Source organism: Hippopotamus amphibius, chromosome 1, assembly GCF_030028045.1.
Source record: "Hippopotamus amphibius kiboko isolate mHipAmp2 chromosome 1, mHipAmp2.hap2, whole genome shotgun sequence".
Classification (NCBI taxonomy): Eukaryota; Metazoa; Chordata; class Mammalia; order Artiodactyla; family Hippopotamidae; genus Hippopotamus; species Hippopotamus amphibius.
Window position 1 is genome coordinate 49,501,181 of NC_080186.1, and position 18,928 is coordinate 49,520,108.

Sequence of the window (18,928 nt, forward strand, 5' to 3'; positions counted from 1 at the left end):
TTGATTTTAAGAAAAAAACAGCTGCCTGGGTTCAAATCTGGACTTCACCGTGTGGAAAGAGAATGTTGCCTGCCTTTCCAGTAAACAAGGAAAGTTTGTCCCCTCCCCTCCACCGTCAGTCCATCAGCTACTGCAGCCACCCCTCCCACACACACCCACAGTGCACCCTGAGGGGAATTCAGGATGGAAAAATACAGGAAGCATTCTGTGCCCTGAATACTGGCCCTAGATAGCTAAGATGCATATCTAAGGAATAATTTCAGTGAGCCCAGTCTCTTACATCTTCCCATACACAGAAAAGCACTAAAATCAATTACTTGAGGTGGCTGCTTTTTGTGATTAATCTTTTGATGCTCAACTACATGGCTGTTTTTTCATTTGTTTTCAGCAAAAACTCCTATATATCCTGGCTCTTCCTTTACCACTTTGGAGTAGTTCTTCAGAGCTATCGTCTTCCAGGCTGTAGTCCTCACTAAGGTCTCCAAGTAAAATTTAACTCTCAAATTTTAGGTTGAGCATTTACTAGCTATTTGGCTTTCAATAAACCACTTAACTTCTTTATGCCTCTGTTTTCTCATCTGTGAAATTGGGATAATAGTAACCTACTTCATAAGGTTATTGTGAGGATTGGGAGTTCATCCAGGTTAAAACTTTAAGCAGGGATAGCAAACTGTCTTTGCAAACTGTCTTTGCAAAAGGCTAGATGGTAAATATTTTAGGCTCTGTGGGCCAAGGAGCAAAATTCAAGGCTATCTTGGAGATATTTATGGAATTATTTTAAAATGTAAAGTACATTCTTCGCTCAGGGACTGTACAAAAACAAGCAGTCACACGAAAACAGGATTTGTAGTTTGCTAGCCCTTAGCTTAGAGTAGCACGTAGTACACAGTAAGTGCTCAGTAAATGCCAGCTTTTGCTCTCCAAACCAGGGTTCTTTCAGCTGCCACGGTCACCTCCTTGTAGCATGAATAACAAGAAGCAAGGTGCTGGCTGAGCAACTCAGCCAAGCTGCTTGTCACAAATAAGCCCAAGTTAGCAGAGTGTATAGAGGCTCCCTGCTCCTCCCTGGTGCAGAGACCTTCCCATCCATGTCCAGCTTAAGTAGGCAAAGTGGCCAAAGCTCTGTAATTATTCCCAGGGAAGTCTCCAGTCAGGTGCCACCATCCTGAGGCAGAGACAGGTGGGAGGAGCTGGAATGGGGACCACACGACTTTGTTTCTGAGCAGTTCTACCAGGTCAGCACCTTCTGCTCACACCTACCCTACTTTAGAGCAACCTGTCCTGGGGTAGCTCCGGACACAAACTCAATCATAGTTTGTGAGTTAAAAGGGACCCCATCATCTATTCCCAATTGCTCCATTTTACCGATAGGAAAACTATGGCCCAGGATGGGGAATTGACTTGCCCGAGATCAGAGAGCTGCACTGGGATTAGAAACCTTGACCCCTGCTTTCCAGGTCAGTGCTTTTCCCCTGCCTGCATTAGTGCAGGTTTCTGCTTTTGGCACGTGATGGAAACTGCCAGAGCAGTTGTCGAGTCTGGGTTTTTTGATGCTCATCAGGGTGCAGCTGGATTCAACCAGGACCTAGCCCTTTGCAGAGTGCATTCACTTGTTTGTTAACATTTCTTGATCTCCTTCTATGGGCCAGGCTCTGTGTTGGGTGCAAAAGATGAAAAAAGAGCCAATTTCTGCTTTTGAGGACCTTGACTCACTATTCAGTGTGATCGTTGTTACTCATTAGTTGGTTTGTGCATTTGTTCATTCATCCAACAAGCATTATTGAATACGCATGTTCTGTCACATATTGCAATAGATGCTGGAAATATGGAATTAATAAAGACTCTACCTTTATGGAAATTCTAATCTAGCGGAGGAGATAAACAATAAACAAAATATATACACAATGGTGTGTTGGTAGATATTTAACAAGTTCTCCAGAAAAAAAGTGCCATAATTTGCAGCATTTGGTGATTTTCTTGTTGAAAATACTCTCCCCATGGCTAATTTGAAGCTACCAACATGGCATCACTGAACTCCAGTTTGGATAGGCAATGCACACAACTGCCTCTTGCAAACTGGTGCAAACCAGCTCTAGCACAGCACTGCATAGATGCTGCAACAGATGCTAAGTACTATGAAAGGAAAGAAGCAGATGGAGGGGATGGAGAGGGATGGAGGGCCTGCTCTTTTAGATAGGCTGTTCAGGGCAGGCTTTTCTGAGGAGATGAAATTTGAATGGAGACCTGAATGAAATGAGGAAGCCAGTTGTTTAGAGGATTTTTAGGAAATGAGAATTCCAGGCGTGTGAAACAGCCTGTGCATGGGAACAGCATGTGCAAAGACCCTGAGTCAGGATGATGCTTGACCTGCTTGGGCAATGACAAGAAGGCCAGTCTGCAGTGAGCACCGGTTTTATGGGAGCTCACAGAAGGGATGCTTGAATCCAACAGGTATATGGGACAGTAGTAGAAGGAAGGAGTTGGGGCAGTCTTCTTGGAGAAGACAATTTTGAAAGGAATCCTAAAAATAGAAGTAATTGTTACCAGAAAGGTGGGAATTTGGGCAGAGGTGCAAAGAGAAGGGAGTTTGTAGGGAGAAAGAATGGTGTAGGCCAAGGCACTGAGATACTGAAGAGGGGAATGGAATAATATGGCTGTTGTGTCTAGAGTACAGCCGAGGCTGTACAGGGGAGCGAGAGCCACATCGTGGAGGTCCTTGGATGCTAATAATGGTTTTCCACTAGGGGACAGACGTCGATGCATTTTTGATTTGGAAAGATCACGGAGGCTGGCATTTATGTAGGATACATTTGATGCGGAGACACAGGAGTCAGAGAGATGGCTCTGAAGGCTCCTAGTGCAGAATAAAAAGGATGAGGGCCTGATTTAGGGCAGAGAGGAAGAGATGGATTTGAAACAGTAACCTCATGTCTCTTTAATGATTTACACTGAGGGCTTTCATGCATGCCATCTTTCCACATCCTCAGAACAGCCCTATGAGGGTGGGATATGTGGGGTGGTGAGTCAAAGGTGGCGGCCCATCTTTGACATCCCTCCCTTATCCTCCCCTTGCATCTGGGCCGGCCATGTGTCCCCCTAATAACCAGTGGAATGCAGTGGAAGGGACACAGAGGGACTTCCAAGGCTAGGTGAGAAGCAGCGTTTCCCTTTCTGCCTTGATCTCCTGGCATGCTTGCTCTGAGGGAAGCCAACTGCAGTGGGAGAAGTCTGACTACCTTAAGACCAGCATGCTGTGAAGGAGTCCCAGCTAGCTATGTGCAGAGGCCAAATGGCAAGAGAGATGCCCACCCAGCTCTTAGCTGTTCCAGCCCTCCCAGCCCAGGTGCCAGACATGTGAATGAGAAAGCCACCGTGGACATCCAGCCCCATCCAGCCTTCAGGGGACTCCAACCCTAGCTGCCATCTGACCACAACCTCATGGGACTCCCAGCAGGAGACACCCAGCTGGACTAAGTCAGCCCTGACCCTGAGAGGTAACAATTGCTGTGGTAAGCCGTTATGTTTTGGGATGGTTTGTCATGCAACAATAGATAACCAGAATATGTGATATTATCCCCGTTTGGATGGGGAATTGAGGCTCAGAGAGATTAGGAGGACTTAACCAAAGTCACATGGCTGGTAAGCAGCAGAGCCAGAGCTAAACCCAGGTATGCTGACCTCTAAAACTGCTGTTTGAACTCTTCCTGCTGTATCATTACCACCCCTCCCAAGCCCTAGGGCCAGAAAGGTCAGGGATAGAGGGCAGCCACCTGAGTCTTTTTGCCAGCCCAGCAGGCAGGTCCACTCATGGTGTTTATAACAGCCTTGTTCTCTGGGGAGTGAGAGAAGGGTGTCCCCCCCAGAATCCTGATGCCCTGGGGTGTTTCTTCCTAGCATTCCCCAAGTTCTCCTTTCTCCATTCAAGCCCTGCCTTCAACCACAGGCTCCACGGAAATAAAGGAACTCACATTTACTGAGTACCATCTGGCTAAGCATCTTTTACATGGTGTTAGCTCATGCAATCCACACAGCAAGCCTATCAGATAGGAAGAGTCAGTACTGGTGGGGACCCAAAGCTCACAGAGGGGAAAGGCCTTCTTGCCCAGACTCACATGGCAAGTGAGTTTCAGAGCCTGGATTCCAACCCAGGTTTTTCTACTCTACAATCTACATTCCTTTCACAGGAAAATAGGGCTAATGTTACACACGACAACATGGGTGGTCATGTGGCTTGGCAGGCATGCCATTACAGTGCCTGGTACATTATAGGTGCTTGATACATGCTCATTCCCCTCCCCCACCTCCCTCCACCCTGGCTCCCTCCCTGAGAAGTGTAGGACCTACGAAAGGCAAGAGTAGTCCTTGAATAGGAAAATAATATTTATTGAAGCTCTGTGGTATAGGCTCATGGATGATCTAATTTAATCCTCCCCAATATGCTATGAGTTAGGCATTATTTTTATTTCCACTTTACAGATGATGAGGTCAAGTCTCAGACAGAGAAGTAAATTGCTCAAGACCACACAGCTAGTAAATGACGATTCAGGATCCAGACCTTGGTCTATCTGATTTTGGAGTCCGTGCTCTTAAATAGTAAAGGCTGCCTCAGACCCTGAAGTGGGGCACCTATGCCAAGTGCATTCCTGGCAGGCTGCCTGCTGGAGCAGGACTGGGCAGGCTTCTTAATGAGGGGACCAACCTGGGAAAGAAATGAGGTCACATTCCAGGAGGCTGAGGCAAGGCAGTGCACGCTTCATTTCAAAAGACCCATTCTCTTGGAAAAAAACTAGCAGGGCTGGGTATCTTTGCCAAATAAAAAGACTGACTACACAAAAGGGATATCGGGGGCTGAGCAAAGGACCCCCACCATCCAGAGCAAGAGGCCTAAAAAGAACCAACCACCTGGAATCCCATGAGGCGGGGCCCCCAGGCAGAAGCCATGGGCATGCCCTCCAAGGGGTCATTCACACCCTACCCTTCCCATTCCCAGCCCTAAACCCCAGAGAATCCACTGGCCTTTCCTTCAGGCTGTCACCCCCCTGTGTCTGTGCCTTAAGTATTTATCACAGTATTAATTCACCTATTTTAGAAAATTTTTTGAGCACTCACTTTGTTCCAGGCACTGTGCTAGGAGTGGTGAATATGGTGTGTTCACTACCTCCTTGGACCTTACCATCTGGTGAGGAAGCCAGACATTAAACTGGAAATGAACACTCTGACAGTGGAGTACAGGGTGCTGTAGGAACTAACGTCCTCCTCTTCACCCTCCCTCTGCCCTCTCTTCCCTTCCTTCCACAAATGCTTAGTAAGTGCCTACTGTGTGCCAGGTCTGGTCTTGGTGCTGACGGTAAGGCAGGGGCGCAGGGGAGACAAGATCCCTGCCCTCCTGGGAATTACATTCCAGTGATAATTGGGGGATCTGACCAGGACAGGAGCAACCTAGGAAAGAACGTTTAAGCCCTACTGAAGAGTGGGATTTATTTGGTTGGTAAAAAAGAACCTAATACACTAGTTCCCCCCTTATCCATGGTTCACTTTCTGTGGTTTCAGTTACCTGTGGTCAACTGTGGTCTGAAAATATTAAGTGAAAACGTCCAGAAATAAACAATTCATAAGTTTTTAATTCCTCACTGTTCTGGATAACACGATGAAATCTCGTGCCCTCCTATTCTGTTCCTCCTGGGATGTGAATCATCCCTTGGGTGTATGCCACCCATCAGACTTAGTAGCCACCCCTGTTATCAGACTGACTGCCACAGTATCTCAGAGCGTGTGTTCAAATGACCCTTTATTTTACCCCGAAACACAAAAGTAGTCATGCTGGCAATTCGGATCCGCCAAAGAGAAGCCATAAAGTGCTTCCATTAAGTAAAAAGGTGAAAGTTCTCAACTTAATAAGGAAAGAAAAAAAATCATATGCTGAGGTTGCTAAGACCTATGGGAAGAACAAATCTCCTACCCATGAACTTGTGAAGAAGGAAAAAGAAATTTGTGCTAGTTTTGCTGTCGCACCTCAGACTATAAGGGTTACAGCCACAGTGCATGATAAGTACTTCGTTAAGATGGAAAAGGCATAAAATTTAACAATAAGATATTTTCGAGACAGAGAGGCCACATTTACATAAGTTTTATGACTGTATATTGCTATAATTATTCTATTTTATTATTGTTATTAATCTCTTACTGTGCCTAAGTTGTACATTAAACTTTAGCATCGGCATGTATGTATACGGAAAAACACAGTGTATATAGGATTCGGTACCACCCAGTGGTTCAGGCATCCCCTGGGATTTTGAAACAGATCTCCTGAGGATGAGGGGGTGACTACTGTATTGACTTTAGGCCAGGGAATGGTCTGAGCAGGTTTGATTTTCAGAAAAATCACACTGGAAAACAGTGGGGGGTGGGGGGGAATGAATGGAAGGGATGAGACTGGAGGCAGGAAGATCAGGCTGGAGGCTGCTGGGATACCACGGAGGAGATGTGCTGGTGCCCTAGGCCAAGCAGGGGTGATGAGAAGCATGAGAGCCCCACAGCTCACACTGTACAGGGCTGGCTAGTGACACTGGTGCCCAGGCAGTAGGACAAAGCAGCATCTCTTCAAACTAATACTTTTTAAATGGACACATCTATTTAGTGGGCATGGAGAGAAACAAAGTAGCCATTATTAAAAACAAAGTGGCCATTAATAAAGGTAAAGCCATTTCTTTGCCTTTATTATGTGTATCAAAGATAACATTTCAGATCCTTTGAAATCATCTTTTATTTCACAATTTCTCAGTCATTGATATCTGTGTAACAAAGTGCATCACCACGTGAGAGGCCTAGCTACTCTGCTGGAGAGACCACAGGCAAAGCCCCTGAGGCTACACAGAGAGGGCTGAACCCAGCCCCTAGCTGTCTCCAGGGTGCCAGTCATGTGAGTAATGACATCCTAGGACTCTCAGACCAACCTAGCTGCCATCCAAATACCACTGAGTGGTCCTAGCTAAAGCCATGTGAAGCTGAAGTATCTCCCAGCTGAGCCCTGCCTGAACTCATGACCTGTAAATTGTGAGATATAATGAAATGATTGTACCTTCAGGCCACCAAGTTTTGGGGTCATTTTTTGTGTAGCAACAGATAAACAGGACGGCCCTACTGGTTGACACTCAAGGACCATAAAAGTAGGTAAGCCCTGGCACCATCGGAAAACCTCTTCATATGACACCTACAGAAGCCGCAGAGTCATCTATTCCACCCCAGCTGATGGGTCTAAGAAAACCACAGTGACACCATCTTCCTTTCTAGGTAGACATGGGGAGTCCCCTGAGTCGCGAGGAGAGGCTCTTGGAGATGTCAGCAGGGAGTCTTTCATGGGTATCTGGACTCTTTTTCTCCCTCACTGGATGGGAAAGAAGACACGTGTCCTGATTGCCACTGGCAGCCACCATATGAACACAAGCGAAACCAGACTTAGGATGAGGCTGATGCTGCGGAGGACAGAGGGGAGAGATGGAAAGGACCTAGAACCAAAGTGGCATCATCAGATCTCTGAATCATCCAACACTGAAGCCCGCCCTACTGATGGACATCTGCTATGGGAACTAATTTCTTTGTTTCCAGCTTAAGCCAGTTTGTACATGATTTGTTGCTTGCTGCGGAAGGCAACCTAATTAATGCTGTAGGTCTTTTGTTTATTTGGTTGGTAAGTTCAGTTTCCTCAGTTCCAGTTCATCCTGAGAACAACCTAGGCTCCCTTGCTATATTTAAAACCCTAGAATGGAGAATGGGAGAGAAATAACTTTGATCCATCTGTCATTTAAACCATAAATTTGACTACATAAAATCCGTGAAAGCCATGCTTCTAAACAATAAGAGAGCTACAAATGAATATTAATAGCGATAATTATAAGGATAATGAATGTCATTGAGGAGTTATAATATGCCAAGCATTGTTTTAAATGTTATTTAATTCCCACAGAAATTCCATGTAGTAAGAGATATTTTAATCTCCATTTTACAGAGTGGAAGCTGAGACAGGGAAAAATGAGGTTAATTTTCCTAGGTCACACAGCAGCGAGTGGTGGAACTGGAATTCAAACTGAGAAAGTCTGACTTCAGAGCGCTGCCTCTCAATGACTATTCTAAACCAAGAAAATAATAGCACTGAAAGAAAAACAAAAGGTTTTGTAGGGACTTCCCTGGCAGTCCAGTGGTTAGGACCCTGCGCTTCCGCTACAGGAGGCACGGGTTCAGTCCCTGGTCAGGGAACTAAGATCCCGCAAGTCGCACAGCATCGCTGTTTTTTAAAAAGTAGCCCCCAAGTTCTTTGACACACCTCCCATCCAGAGCTGGTGCTCTATGTCCCCTTTCCTGCATCTGGTTTCTGAAACTGCCTGACTAATAGGACTTAGGCGAGAGATGCCCCACGCCTTCAAGAAGCTTGGCAGGGCTTGAGCCTGGCCACACAGAAGGGTGTGTTCTGGCAGAAAGCCCCAGCAGAGGTGTCAGCCAACAGTCAGCATAAAAAGCTGACCCCAGCTGCAGCCATCATCTGACGGTAGACAAGAAATTGGAGATCAGAAGCCCTGAGCAAGAACTGCCTCACTGATCCCAGTCAAACCCCAGAACCACAAGCGATAAAAATTAAATAATTGTTTTTAAAAAAAGGCTTATAGAGTTTTTAATAAGGAAGAAGCATTCATGGGTGGGCTGGATTGGGGGGGGGGAACGGATCAATCATGATACCAAGGAAGAAAGAGGCACAAGTGAACTCTCAGCATCTTACATGCCCATGACCACAGTTCACTGATGTTTCATAAGTAGCTAGTAGCTGTATTACATATTTACACACACACACACACACACTGTGGATTTCTTATTAATAACTCTTTCCTGTGTGACCTCAATCTAGCAAACTTTAGTTCTTCTGACCATGGTAGTGTATCTTTGGAGGAAGTGTGACTTAGACAACAGGTGCCGAGACCAGCTCGGCGACTCGAGGCGAGTGATGGGTGCTGCAAGCTTGAAGAAGACACAGACACAGACTGAAGAGAAAAGTGGGACCGGGGGGCTCAAGACCTCTCGGATCAAGAGCCCTTCTGACTCATCCCACGTTGCTTTTATTGAGTTCGTGGGCTAACATTCTCAGGTTACACTCATAAACAATCAAAGGCCTCACATGACTGAGGCAATTATCTTTGTTTACTTCCTGGGTCCGAGTTGAGCAGGTGTGGATCTGAGCTGGGTGTGGAGAGCAAAACAGCCCTGGGGGCAGGAGACCTCTCTCAGATATTGGGGGTCTGTGCCCCACCCGTGTTGGCCCCTCTGCGACTGTGCCTGTCTTAGGTTGTTCCTGCCTTGAGGAATCTTACCCGTCTCTGGCTAACCAGTCATCCTCTAGGGCCAAACAGGGTGATATAAGGAAGGCTCTATGCACCACCCCTGTTGGCCCCGCTGCGGCTGTGCCTGTCTTAGGTTGTTCCTCCTCTGAGGAATCTTACCCGTCTTTGGCTAACCAGCCGTCCTTCAGGGCCAAACAGGGTGATATTAGTCTCCACGCCCCGCACCCTCAGCTCCTCCACTGCTCAAGCAGGACATTCTGAATCCCATCGCTCGGCCCACATACTTTAACATTTTCAAGGTTTCAGAAAGGTTCCCGAATGTCTTCCCACAGACAGGTATCAAAACCAAGCTCCAGAGCACATGGCTCCCCCTTGACTAGTCCATCCTCCCCTGGGCTTCCCTCTCCCTGGTCTGTCTGTCACTGAACTCACTGCACTAGCAATTTCAATGGTAAAGCCAGTTCTTTAGAGCAAGAAGCCAAGGGGCTGGAAACCCTGAAGTGGGTTCTGCTCTCACTTGAGACAAGGCTTTGGTCCAGCCAACATCACGGGTCCCTCTGTGTAGAGGAGAGGAGCTTCTGACAGATGGATGTTGTGCTAGCACTTTAGCATTACTGTGCCACACACAGAGCTGCCAGGCAGGCTCTTTCTTCAGAGAAGTAAAACTTTTCAGTATTATGGCTAGGCTTTCACACAGATCCATTCCTTCCAGGCCAACAATTTGTCAGGTCAAATCCTTGGAGAAATGAATCTGTATCCCAAACAGACCCATCCAGGAGCTGCACAAGAGATGTTCCTTCTCTGAGATCCAGTTTGTTCTGAGGACTGGGCAATGGACAACCTCTGAAAAAGACTATTTCTGCATCTTTTAAGCTTCTGATCATCTCATTATCTCCAGCCTCCTCAAAATCAAGTGCTCTGAGGACCATGTTCCTCATTGGAGACAGATACCAGTGAATGGGAAGTGCTGTTCTCTTAGGAGAATCTGGTTCCATTCAAGGCTACTGAAGAAAACTATGTAGGAGTGTGGTGGATTTTTTCAGATACTATCCAGACCTGCCATATTTTTTTTAAAAAAATAACCTTTTTTTTTTTCCTTTAAATTCTTTGTCTTTTTAAAGATTTTTTTTCAATGTGGACCATTTTTTTTTTTTTAAAGGCTTCTATTGAATTTTTTTTACAATATTGCTTCTGTTTTATGTTTTGGTTCTTTGGTTGTGAGGCCTGTGGGATCTTAGCTCCCCAGACCAAGGATCGTACCTGCACCCCCTGCATTGGAAGGAGAAGTCTTAACCACTGGACCGCCAGTGGAAGTCCCAGGCCTTCCATCTTTTATACTTACCAGTGTATCCACTCCTGCAAAACAAATCACAAAGAGACTGACACCCCCTCCCACATCAGAGGAACTCTCCTCCAATTGATGTCTGTACTTACCTTATTACAAGCTGTTCCACAGTATTTATCCCCATCCTCTCCTGTGCATTCATTTATTTATTCATTCAATAAATTCATTCATTTCATGCAAAGAGACTAAAATGTGCCTTGCAGGGGGCAAGCTATTGGGGTTACAGGGGTAAACCAGATAGATATAGTGTCAGCCATCATGGAGCTTAGCAGGGAATATGGACACGTTCTTGGAGTGGGAGTATGGTGAATGTATGATTTGTAATAGAAAATCAGAAAGCAGTATGGATATTTTCCACAAGGGGTAGGGATGAGATGGGGCATTTAAATAGACTCAGGGTCAGGGAATGCCTTCTTTACAAAGCAAAGTCTAACTCCAACCTGAAAGATGAGTAATACTGGGCCAGAGGAAGAACAGAGTGTTTCAGGCTATGGCAAGTGTGGTCCATTGGCAGTCAACATCTACTCTAACCTCCTTCTAGTGTGTATAGACTGGAAAGCAAAAAAAAAGCATTTCACAGGATACTCTGAAGTACAAGTTCTGGATATGAATTAGTTCCATCAGTCAGATGCACGCATGAAAGGTTTGGACTGTGGAGGTGACAAGGTGGCCTTTCCTCCCTGCTTCTGGGGCTTCTGCCGGCAGGTAAACAGGAGGTCTGGATTTCCTGAGGCACCTCTTGATTGTGGTAGCTTCCTGGTCATTTTTGCTTCTAGACTGTGACTGTGTACTGATTTAGGTGGTTTTCTGATCCTGGCAGACAGCACTGCAGGGCAGCTTCCCACTTTGGCTGCCGGCTCCCTGACAGCAGTAGAGGCAGAAATCCCTCTCAGTAGCCAGAGCTGCCTGTGGCTGTTGAGGTTGTTCTTAGGGTTTTATTTTCCAGGTTTGCCATTGCTTCTGAAGCCATTTAATACCCTATAATAAATCCTCTCCTGCTTAATCTAACTAGAGTGGCTTCTGATTCCCGTGACTGAGCCCTAAACAATTGACAGATCATAGGAACTGCATATGGGAATGTCTACCAGGAAGAAAGTGGGTAGCATTCCAAGTATGTTCGATGAGGCCAGGGTGGAGCCATGCAAGGGAAGAAGGACTGGAGGGCAAGAAAATGCTAGATCGTGGAATGCCTTATGATTCACGTTGAAGGGCAACTGAAAGGGTTTTGAGCAATTTAACCCAAGACGATTTGTAGTTTTCAATGACACTGCCTACGAAGTGGAGACATTGAGGAGTGGATGTACTGACCTCAGTTAGGATCTATTGTCTTGGTCCTGCTTTAAAATAGACCTTGGGACTTCCTTGGTGGTGCAGTGTTCAAGAATATGCCTGCCAATGCAGGGGACACGGGTTTGAGCCCTGGTCTGGGAAGATGCCACATGCCGTGGAGCAACTAGGCCCGTGTGCCACAACTATAGAGCCCATGAGCCACAACTACTAAGCCCACATGCTGCAACTATTGAAGCCTGTGTGCCTAGAGCCTGTGCTCCACAACAAGAGAAGCCACTGCAATGAGAAGCCTGTGCACCACAACGAAGAGTAGCCCCCATTCTCCACAACTACAAAAAGCCCATACACAGCAATGAAGACCCAATGCAGCCAATGAATAAATAAATATTAAAAAAAAAAAATGTTCTCTTTGGTTTTTTGCAGTTTTGTTACCATGTGACTAGATGTCCTTCACTCCTTCTTCTGTAACAGCCAGAGCACACCTAAAACTTCCAGGCTGGCATTTCCAGGCCATTGTAGGTTTCAATGAGTACTTTCTGTCTGCTTCCTTTATTTGGACATTCTTTCTCATCACACTGTCTCTGATATCTCAGTCTCAGATACAAGCCTCTATGCCTTTCACCATTGTATCAGTTAAGACATATTGACTGCACACAAAAAAACTCAACAAAGTTTTTCAGTTAGGAGTTACACACACACACACACACACACACACACACACACACAAGCACAGAAGTCTAGAGTTGCTGATTCAGTGCCTCCACAATGTCAGGACCAGCAACTGCATAATCTTCTCACCACCTCTCTAAGGTTTGCAAGATAGCTAGTGCTGTTCCAGCCACTACGTCTACATTCCAGACAAGAAGTGGAAGGGAGAAAAAAGAGGAAGTGGCAGCACTCATTTCAGGAATGTGAATCTTCTGTTTACATCTCATTGGCCACAACTGTCAAATGGCCATCTGGATGTGAGAGGCTGGGAAACGAATATATATTTCTTAGTTGTGCACTTTGCTGAACAAACTTGCAGTTGTGGTAGGGGAGCACTGACTTTGGGTTAACAATCGGCAAATTTTGCCATCTCCTCCTGTTCCCTTCGCCTCAGATGTGCTTCCCATCTCTCCACGTAACTAAGATGCCCGTGAAATGTCACTTCTTCCAGAAGATCATTCCAAATTATCTCAATAGGAATTTTCTTTTAATTCCTCAGTTTGATAAGCAATATCTTGGATGCCTATTAGATGCTCGGTATAACTGGGATCTATGGATAGAGGTGAGTAAGATAGAATTGCTGTCCTCACAGCCCAGTTTACATTTGGTGTCTAAAAAGCAGACTCCAAATAAAAAAACAAAACAAAACAAAACAAAACAAAATAAAAATAAATAAAAAAATAAAAAGCAGACTCCAATTATTATTTAATGGGTACAGAGTTTCTGACAGTGATGATAAAAAAAGTTTTGAAAAAAGAGCATGGGGATGGTTGCACTATAATGTGAATATAATTAAGGCCACCAAATTAGTTCCAAATGGTTAAAGTGGCAGATTTTATGTTATATGTATTTCACACACACACACACACACACACACACACACCCCAGACGTGGAAGCCAAAAATGTCAACACGGTGTGGCAAAGACAGAAGGAAGGACAGGGTGTTGGGGTGCACAGGCTCATCCATCTATACGGCCTAGGCATCGGGTCCTGTCTCTGCCTCTGTGTCTGGTACGTCTCCTGGGAAGCAGACACTGAGATGCAGTTAGGACCACGAGGTTTCTGGATGAGGAACCTGGTGAAAGGAAAGGGAGTGAGCAGGACTAGGCAGAGGAAGCTGCTAGCCGGCGAAGCAGATCGGCCCCGTCTCTGTTAGCCCGAAGGGGAGGGGTGGAGGAGAGCGCCCGTCAGCAGAAGCGCACTTTGAGTGGAAATGCTGAAGACCTTGTGTCACCACCTCACTCGGTCACTGGCTGGGGCCGCGCTGAGAAGAGCTGAGAGCTCCATAAAGGATGCACAAGTGGAGGCTGTCAGGTTATCACCTCCTCTCAGCTGGGCGAGGAGTCCTTTCTCAAAGGAGGAAAAACGCAGCCCATCTCTGTCGGCCAAGTACAAGTATAAGCTATGCGATCTTGTGGTATTCATACCTTCTGTGCCTCCGTCTTTTCATTTGAAAAATAAGTATTATAGGAATAATAGCAACCTCACCAGGTTATTGGGACAATGACATGAGCTAATTAATGAACAGGGTCCGGTTCATTGCAGGTGCTCATTAAGCGTTCACTATCAATATTTCCACATTAATACAGAATGTACATGATCAAATAAAACAAAAAATAAATTACAAAGGATATGCTATAGTAAATAAAAGAAGTTCTGGTATTTTCTGGATTTCCGTTGACTGAGACCTGGGCTGGAGATATAAGTTTGGGAGTTATTATCACAAGGATGGTATTGACATTCATGGGAACAGACAAGATCACTTGGAGGGAGAAGAGAGCCAGGCTCCTCCTCATCCCTCACCTCCCAAATCCAATCAAGCTTTCGTTCCACTTCTCTATCTTTGGACTCCACTCCTCCTCTTCATCCCCAGTTTTGCTGCACCTGCTCAGGCATCAACTCTCACCTGGATGATTACACCAGCCTCCTTGACTGGTTTTCCAGGCCCTCATTTTGCTCCCTCTCTCCTATACTACTCTCCTGTGCTTGTTTGCTTGCTTGCTTGCTTCCTTCCTTCCTTCCTTTCTCTCCTTCTCTCTTTCTTTCTTTTTGGCTGAGTTAGGTCTTTGCCGTTGCATGCGGGTTTTCTCTAGTTGCCACGAGCAGGGGCTACTCTTCATTGCGGTGTGCAGGCTTCTCATTGCTGTGGCTTCTGTTGTTTCTGAGCACAGGCTCTAGGCACGTGGGCTTCAATAGTTGTGGCACTCAGGCTCAGTAGTTGTGGCTCACGGGCTCTAGAGTGCAGGCTCAGTAGTTGTGGCACACAGGCTTATTTGCTCCAAGGCAAGTGGGATCTTCCCGGACCAGGGATTGAACCCGTGTCCCCTGCACTGGCAGGTGGATTCTTAACCACTGTGCCACAAGGGAGGCCCTCTTTTGTTCCTCTAATCCATCCTCCAAATGCCCACAAATTGTTTTTCTAAAACCCTCATCTAATCGTGTCAAGTCAATGCTTCTGCTGCACTCAGGATGGATACCAACTTTCTTGGCTGAGGAAAGCTCTAGGTCTTTTGTGTTCGTTCTCCAGCCTAGCTCTCTGGCTCATTCCTTTACAGCCTCTACTGTGCACTTTGGAGTTCAATCATATTGAATTTTTTTTTTAATTTTATTATTTATTTTTTTTCGGGGGGTACACCAAGTTCAATCATCTGTTTTTATACACATATCCCCGTATTCCCTCCCTTCCTTGACTCCCCCCACCTTGAGTCCCCCCCACCCTCCCCTCCCCCAGTCCTCTAAGGCATCTTCCATCCTCGAGTTGGACTCCCTTTGTTATACAACAACTTCCCACTATCTATTCTACAGTTGGTAGTATATATATGTCTGTGCTACTCTCTCGCTTCATCTCAGCTTCCCCTTCACCCCCTGCCCCCTCCCAAACCTCGAGTTCTCCAGTCCATTCTCTGTATCTGCATTGAATTATTTATAAGTCCCCATGGGACTTCCCTGGCAGTCCAGTGGTTAAGACTTGGTGCTTCTACTGCAGAGGACACGGGTTCGATCTCTGGTCAGGGAACTAAGATCCTGCATGCCATGCAGCAGGACCAAAATATGTATATATTTGTCTCCCCAAATGCTCCCTACTCTCTGATGCCTTGAAACCTGTGGCTTTTCTTCATATTCAGAACAAAATCCAGACTCCTAATCATTGCCTGCAAGGCTCTGTCCTGGCCCTGGATACCTTCCCAGCCTAATTTCCTAATGCTCTTCCCCCTCCCTCTCTGCTCCAGCCACTTTGAACTACTGGCTACTCCTTAATTTGTCAAGGACACTCCAGACTCAGGGCTTTTGCACTTGCTATTCCCTCTGCCTCAAATGCTGTTCCTCTAGATGTCACATGTTTAAGGCTCTGATTTCAAATGGAGATCCGTTCAAATCTCACCTCATCAGAGTCCTCCCCTCTCAGCCTATTCAGAATATTCTCTGGCCCCTTTCTCACTTCCCACTAGAGTCTCCCTCTATCTCCTTACTCAACTTTCTTTGTTCTTCATTGTGTTTATCACTGTCTGATATACATCACATATTTATTCTGTTGGGGTGTTTCTTTCCTCTCTCTCTCCCTTCACTAGAATATAAGTTCCACAAAAGCAGGGATCTCATTTGTTTTTTCCCCTGCTATAGCTTAGATCAGATTTTTAATTTACTAGGCAGCCAATAAATATTAGTTAAAGGAATGAATAAATGAACACAGAAATGAATGTCACCATTCCTATCCATCCTTTTCCACGTGGTCAACTCCCACTCATTTTAAAGACTCTAGCCAGGCACCAACTCCTCCAGCAAGTCTTCCCTAATTGTCCACCCAGGCTGGGCTGAGCGCCCTTTGCTTTTCTTCTGGGCTGGCCTCTATTACAGCACTTCTTACCCTGCACTGACACCTCGGGGAGTGCCTCCCACCCCAATCTCTGAGCTTCTTGAGATCAGAAAAATCTTATTCATCTATCTCTCAGTGCCTGACAGCAAGTAAGTGCTCAGCAAATGTTTGCAGGGTGAATAAAAGGATGAATAAATGAAAGAATGACAGCAGAAAATTAAACACTTGTACACAACTCTAATGTACAAACTAACACCCTTCTCTTTGACAATAACTGATCTTATTTTGCTCTTGCACCCACATTGCTAATGATGGTGGAAAATAATCCTTAAACTTGCCAATTGAAGGCAACTCAGTTTGTTTTGAACTTACTCCTTCTGCAAAATCCAGTCATGTTGGGGTTCATAATTTAAACTCAAGTCCTTTAGCAATACTGCTTCTCTCCTCATACAAAAACTACCCCCCACCTCCTTCTTTCCCAAGATGGTGTCTGGGTGCAGGCATGAGTTTAATGCATCTCCATGGTCATGGAGGTGGCAGGGAAGAGAGTACAGATGGGGAGAAACCCTGGTCCAAGAGCTCTTGTAATTCTCTGTGTAATCCAGAGGGCTGGCAGATTTGGGCACTCTGAGTGGATGACTATTCAGGCGTTCAGAACACCTGTGATCTTCTGAGTGTCATCCAACCATTTATGGCTCCAGATGCTGAAGGCTTTGTTCCTGCTTTACTCTGCAGTTGTTAGAGTCCTGTTCTCTGTGACATCTACCTCCTGACCCCAAACCTGGGGTCCAAGAATGCTCCATTTCTGTATCTCCCCCACGCTAGGGAGCAGCCTCTGTGACATTGCCCTCAGACACCTCATTGGCTATTACTTCTTATATAGCCATGCTGTGCTGGATATGGTTTCATGCTGAACCTGAGACTTGGAATTGCCCAGAGTTAGACCCTGAGAAGCAAGGAGCAAACTGTTCCACACCGTTGTCTCTAAGCCTCTTTCACAAAACAGCCCTTACTTCACAGAGTTCAGCCCTCAGGATGGACTTTCTTCCTCTCTCTCTGTGTCTATTGCCCCAAACCCTGACGCCAGAAAAGCTTTCCACTACCCATTTGTTTCTGAACAGATATCCCTTTATTTCTAGTCTACTTTTTTTTTCTTTTTTCTTTTGGTACTCTATAGACTTTTATGTTCCAGGTGGTTTCCTCTCTTGTCTTACTTGAGCAATAAGCAGCACCACCCAACCGTATTGGTGTAGGAATGTGGGTGACTCAGGAGAAAAGAAATGACACTGGAGATAGTATATTCAGATGATGGATGGATGGATGGATGGATAGATGGATGGATGGATGGAAGGATGGAAGGATGGATGGATAAAACGTGACTTGTCCCATATCATCAAGTCTTTATAGAGAGAACTGAGGGCTCCAAACCAGATCTTCTGACTATTCTTTTTTTTTTTTTTTTTTTTTTTTTTTTTTTTTTGTGGCGCACAGGCTTAGTTGCTCCGCAGCATGTGGTATCTTCCTGGGGCAGGGCTCGAACCCGTGGGCCCTGCATTGGCAGGCGGATTCTTACCCACTGCGCCACCTAGGAAGTCCTGACTATTCTTTCCATTGTGTCTTTTGGATTAAAAATCCAATTCACCCTGGAAAACTTTCTCAGAGGATAATTATGTGCCTTGGGAATGCTGAACTTGTTCAGATGTAAGGATACATTTTCCAAGGTGCACAGAGCAGTCATTTGTCCTGTGGATTTCCCAGTGCCCAGTGGTCCACGGAGCCAGTTAATTAAATGCCATATTGCAATTACAGAAAAAGACAAGGCAGCAGCTTGATCAGATTTTTACTGTGGGATTCTATTCTCTACATTTTGGCCCCAAAGTTCTGCTTTTATACTTAACTTGATTCCCTCTCTTCTGAAATCTTGATGCTTAAATCCAAACGCTCAGTCAACACGTGGATGACTACTTGGCATGTCAAATTAAACTGCTGATTTCTAACTCCATCCGGACTCCTCTCCTAGTTTTCTCCATCTGGCAGTATGTTCTTCCAAATCTTGGGATCATCCACGACTCTACTCTTTCTTTCATACCTCACATTCACTCCACCAGCAAATCGCATCTCCTGTATCTCTGCAATATCTCCAGAAACACCTGAGCTTCTTATCACCTCTGTGAAAATTAATAAAGGGAAACCTCACTAAAATGGAGTCAGCAGGCCAGAAGGAGGAGCTGTCACACACATACTTCCCAACAGGAAGAGACATATCTTGCATCTCTGACAGGAAGTGACACTACTTTACTACTGCCAGCAGGAGGAAGGATTTTCTCCTTGCCTGGCAATAGCTCAGCCAATGAGAGACTGTCAAAGAAAAGCCATTGTACTTTGACCTCTGGTTTCTTCCAAAGGACTTTTTGTAAATAACAGCCCCTCCCATCTTCCCCTTC